We start from the raw sequence: 5,663 nt of genomic DNA on the forward strand, positions 1-5,663 counted from the left end.
GTATCTTCCCTTACACCGTGTTTGGTCTAAGGTGAAGAAGGACAGAGGGGCCTTTGTTCTTTGATCCAGGTGTGGAGAACTGGAGCCTTTTCTCCAGAGGCTCGCCATCTGGTGAATCAGCCATTGTGAACATTCGCAGACAAAGGAGAGAAATGTCCTTTAAACCAACAGCCCCGTTCTTGCAATGGATGACATTCGTCCTTCTGAAGAACTGCAGTTACGCAATCCAGAGAGGCGCTGAGAAACAGCTGGCTTATCACTGCTCTCCCGAAAACACCAAGCCTGGCATCAGAAGCTAGAGAAACCCTCAAAAGCTCTATGATTCAGGGCAGTTCAAGCAAAGGTCAGCGCCACCAGGACAGGCATTGCCCTTGTAACCTCTGAACTCTTCCAGAAAAGTCCCAGCACGTTTCGATCTTTAGTGATGATATCAAGCAATTCTGGATTGCAGAAGGGTGGCAAAATTTTAGGGGTGCTCTGGGATTCTGAAAATGAGTTCAGCTCCCCCTCCCCAGGTCAGACTGGCCAGGGATTCTGTTTTTTTTGGGGGGGGGGCATCATCTGGGCATGGAATTGGGGTCACTGTGGTGGGCAGGTAGTTGTGAATTTCTTGCATTCTGCAGGGGGTTGGACTAGATGACCCTGGAGATCCCTTCCAACTCTTGTTGTTGTTAGGTGCGAAGTCGTGTCCGACCCATCGCGACCCCATGGACAATGGTCCTCCAAGCCTTCCTGTCCTCTACCATTCCCATTTAAGCTCACACCGGCTGCTTCAGTGACTCCATCCAGCCACCTCGTTCTCTGTCGTCCCCTTCTTCTTTTGCCCTCGATCGCTCCCAGCATTAGGCTCTTCTCCCGGGAGTCCTCCCTTCTCATGAGGTGGCCAAAGGATTTGAGTTTCAATTCCAACTCTATGGTTCTATGATTCCCCCTTCATTCCCCCACAAAGATGCTGGGACAGAACACTTCCTTGCAAATACCCTTGAGCTGCTTCATGAGTTATTAAAGGGGAGTTATGTATGAAAGTTTTTTCAAAGTGCAGTTGGAAAATGTGATTTTGCATCAATTGGAAAAGTCTGCTCCGGACAGGTAGGGCTCTGAAGGAGTTGGGCTCGGATGCAGCTTCCTGCCGTGGAAATGTGGCAACAGACCAAGGGTGTCACATAACTTGGGGCGTCACATAACTTGGGGTGTCGTTCCCTGGCGCCTCTTGAACTCACTCCTATGTGAATGAACTCTGGCTCGCAAACTGCACTTTGCAACAGAGCAATGCACAATACAGCCTCTTTATTTCCGGACGTTCTAGCAAGGGGCGTACGTTTTTCTCAATGGTACGTGTAAGCTGCATCTGCACACCGCTGGCCTCTGCCTCCAGAGAGAGCCAGTTTGGTGTAGTGGTTAGGAGTGCGGACTTCTAATCTGGCATGCCAGGTTCGATTCTGCGCTCCCCCACATGCAACCAGCTGGGTGACCTTGGGCTAGTCACAGCACTGATAAAACTGTTCTGACCGAGCAGGAATATCAGGGCTCTCTCAGCTCCACCTCCCTCACAGGGTGTCTGTTGTGGGGAGAGGAATGGGAAGGCGACTGTAAGCCGCTTTGAGCCTCCTTCGGGTAGGGAAAAGCGGCATATAAGAACCAACTCTTCTTCTTCTTCTTCTTCCACCCACCTGGCCCCTCCATGCACTGACAGGATGTGGGTGAGCAGGAGGGGGCACAGCTCCGTGGGCCCCTCCCAACTGCAACTGCCGGCTTGTGTGCAAAGTGCCTATATGCGGAGGGAGGGTCTGCGCATTCCCTGTGATTGGGGACGCTACTTTCTGAACACGGGCAACGACAGGGAGAGAGCGCCTCTGCACAGGCGCAACGTTCATGAGTCAGCAATTCATCACACGTGGGGAGGGAGGGAGACTGGTGCTCTCACACCCATTGTCCTTCCCTGCACATTCATTCAATGTGTGAAGGATTGAGTGTCCAGCAGAAGAAGAGCTGGGTTTTTTGGACCCACCTGTTACTGCTCCAAGTTGTGCCAAAGTGGCTTACAACTCCTGTTATGACTGTTTCACTATTGTTCAATTTATCATGTTATCTGTAGTGTTTTTTTCTCTCCAGTTCAATGTAAACTGTCCTGAGCCTCAGGGGAGGATGGTATATGAATGAATGAATGAAGGAATGAATGAATGAATGAAGGAAGGAAGGAAGGAAGGAAGGAAGGAAGGAAGGAAGGTAGGAAGGAAGGAAGGAAGGAAGGAAGGAGAGACAAGGGATGGAAGGAAGGAAGGAAGGAAGGAAGGAAGGAAGGAAGGAAGGAAGGAAGGAAGGAAGGAAGGAAGGAAGGAAGGAAGGAAGGAAGGAAGGAAGGAAGGAAGGAAGGAAGGAAGGAAGGAGAGACAAGGGATGGAAGGAAGGAAGGAAGGAAGGAAGGAAGGAGAGACAAGGGAAGGAAGGAAGGAAGGAAGGAAGGAAGGAAGGAAGGAAGGAAGGAAGGAAGGAAGGAAGGAAGGAAGGAAGGAAGGAAGGAAGGAAGGAAGGAAGGAAGGAAAGAACTGCCTACCCTTCCTTGTCCCACAACAGACACCCTGTGAGAGAGGTGAGGCTGTGAGAGAAACTGATCTGTGAAAACATTTCTTAACAGGACTGTGGCTGGCCCAGGGTCACCCAGCTGGCTGCACTTAGAGGAAGAGAAGTGAAGAATCAAAACTGACTCTCCAGATTAGAGTCTGTCACTCTTAACCACTAGACCACACTGGCTCTTGGATCACTGGGGAGGCTTCTAATGCCAGAGGGAAGTGCCTCTGCTAGGGCCATGGATCTGCAGCCTCCGACCCTTGAGTTCTAATGAAAATATAAGACACAGGCAGGGTCCACTGCCTGGCCCCATCTCATTGCTTCACAGCCACACCTGCCCTACTCTTTTCCTCCCTCCACATGATCACACCTGACACTGAGTCAGAGCACTGGTCCATCAAGGTCAGTATTGCATACTCAGACAGGCAGATGCTCTCCCAGGGTCTCCGACTGAGGTCCTCAGGGATTGAGCCTGGGACCTTCTGTATGCCAAGCGGTTCCTCTGCCACTGAATCACGGCTCCTCCCCTTCTGCTCCGATTCCTCTGAAATAAAGTTCAGTGATGAAAGCAAATGGGACAGAAACCTGCTTACTGCCTGTGTGCGTGACACGGCACTGAGTCACTGGTAACCACGAGGCACGAGGATAAAAGGGAAGGAGAAGGAGGAAGGAGACTGTAGGGTCAAGTGAAAGGCAGCCCTGACATAAAAAGGACACGGGCAGAGGCAAGCCGGCCTTTAATAGCACCTCCTGAAAAGGAAATATAGGCCTCCTTGTAGACCCTGAGGCTTGCAGCATCCACAAGGAAGAGGTAGAGCACCTATTTTGCACACGGAATGTCCTGGGTTCGATCCCCAGCATCTCCAGTGAAGAGGTTTCTGTTGATGTAATATTTATTTAAAACCTTTGGAGTCCACCGTTCCACACAAAGGGAGGGTCAATAGGACTAATGAAACAAAGTTTTCACCTGCTTGTCGAAGAGAAGGATACAGGGGGGGTCAGGCAAATTTCCCCGGGGAGAGAATTCCACAGGTTTGGAGCCATGGATTCTGGAGATATTTTGGTGTGGAGGGGATCATTTGGGGTCACTGTGGGTAACAGGTAGTTGTGAGTTCCAGTATTGTGCAGGGGGTTAGACTAGATGACCATGGAGGTCCCTTCCCACTCTGATTCTATGATTCTACCCCACACTCACCGCCACCCTTTTTACATGGTACTGCTGGAATGTTAATTTGGTTGGCCCGCATCACATATTAGCACAGCCGCAAACAAAAGGCCTCAGAGACTGGGCAGAGAAAAAGGAAAGCAGAGCTCACATGACTCAGATCTAGGAGGTTGTACTTGCTGCTAATGTACTGGGCTGCACAGGCAACTTAATCGCTGTATAGCTGCTCTGGTGATGTAGCGACCCTTTCCTGTTTGTGGGAAATTCCTGGAGATCTGGCGGTGGGCTCTGAGGAAGGTGGAGTTGGAGGAGGGGAGGGATCTCGGGGGGGTTACGATGTCGTAGGATCCATTTTCCGAAGGTTTTAATTCCAGAAGGTCTCCAGGGTCCCCCTGGAGGCTGGCAACCTTACTCTCTCATTCTGCTGAAGCCCTCATTGAAACAGAGATGACTTAATTTTAGAGTGTACAACTACGAATAAATAGAATCAAAGAATCATAGAATAACAGAGTTGGAAGGGACCTCCTGGGTCATCTAGTCCAACCCCCTGCACTATGCAGGACACTCCCAACCCTCTCGCTCATCCACTGTCACCTGCCACCCCCTTGAACCTTCACTGAATCAGCCTCTCTGTCAGATGGCTATCCAGCCTCTGCTTAAAAATCTCTAAAGATGGAGAACCCACCACCTCCCGAGGAAGCCTGTTCCACTGAGAAACCGCTCTAACTATCAGGAACTTTTTCCAGATGTACATATATTTTATTCACTAGTCAATGCAGGGCGGGTCACAGCACGTATACAACATGAGACATAAACGGATCCTAATCAGCGACTCTAAACGCAGTCAGACGATGAAATTAAAAAGAGAGTGGAAACGATTTCCCCAGGAAATTCTGGGAACTGCATCCCGAAGGAGGCTAGTCACTTCCCCTGTGCTTAGCACCTTTCCAAATCGGAGCCCTTGCCTAAAGTATAATTCTTTCGGGAAGAAGCCACATGGATTTAGAGGCTACATATAAAAACTGACTTTGCTATAATGTAGATGAGTTCAAAACCTCCTTGTGGGATTTCTCCTGAACGTCTGGGGGGGGGAAAAGATTCCCTTTAGGAATCCGGTTTGGAGAAAGAGTCCCTTGTCTCCTCGCTCTTACAAACGGAGCCTCCAAGTGAGAAGAAAGGCACGTGGGAGTCCTGAATAAATCCCCTGGCAAAAACAGCATGCTTAAAGAACAGCCAAGGTGCCAAACTGACGGAGAGGGTGGAGCCATGGCAAAATGACCCAGTCATGATGGAAGTGATTTTTGTAAACAAGCGACCTTTTTTTCCCCAGCGAAAAACTTCCTCTTTACGTGGTGTTATGAGACCAGCATGCATGGGCTCACTCTCTTCCACGCCTCACACCCAAGGAGGTGAAGAAACAGAAAGCAGTCTCATCTCCGTGTCAGCGGTGTTCCCTCGGAAAGGCGATTATCTGCAACTACTTGGGTTACTACACTCAGCCCCTGGCTTACGCAGCACCCGGTGTTTCCAACTGATAGGTTGGCGGTTGTTGCCAGCGCTGATAAGAAATTAAGGGGAGGGTGGGCAGTTTTGTTCCCTGGCGCTGAAGTAGCTCTCCAGAGCTGCCAGCCAGGAGAATTACACCATCCCAAAGGATCTCGAGGACTCCTGAAGAGCTACAGCTGAAAGCTGATGCAACCTGAAGGAATATTGGATGCTGGTAGATCTCAAGGGATGTGGCAAGGGTGTGTGTGTGTGTGTGTGTGTGTGCACGCGGGCCTGTGTGGGTGTGTAAAACTACCAGCAGTGTGTACTGATTAGACCAGGGGTAGTCAAACTGCGGCCCTCCAGATGCCCATGGACGACAATTCCCAGGAGCCCCTGCCAGCATTCGCTGGCAGGGGCTCCTGGGAATTGTCGTCCATGGACA

General features: G+C 50.4%; 1 protein-coding gene across 2 annotated transcripts in view; it reads right to left on the reverse strand.

Annotated features, from left to right (window-relative positions):
• Nucleotides 1–5,663, reverse strand: part of NSMCE2 (NSE2 SUMO ligase component of SMC5/6 complex) — a 222,394-nt gene that overhangs the window by 17,175 nt on the left and 199,556 nt on the right. The window lies entirely within an intron of this gene.

Source organism: Paroedura picta, chromosome 9 (assembly GCF_049243985.1).
Source record: "Paroedura picta isolate Pp20150507F chromosome 9, Ppicta_v3.0, whole genome shotgun sequence".
NCBI classification, from domain to species: Eukaryota; Metazoa; Chordata; class Lepidosauria; order Squamata; family Gekkonidae; genus Paroedura; species Paroedura picta.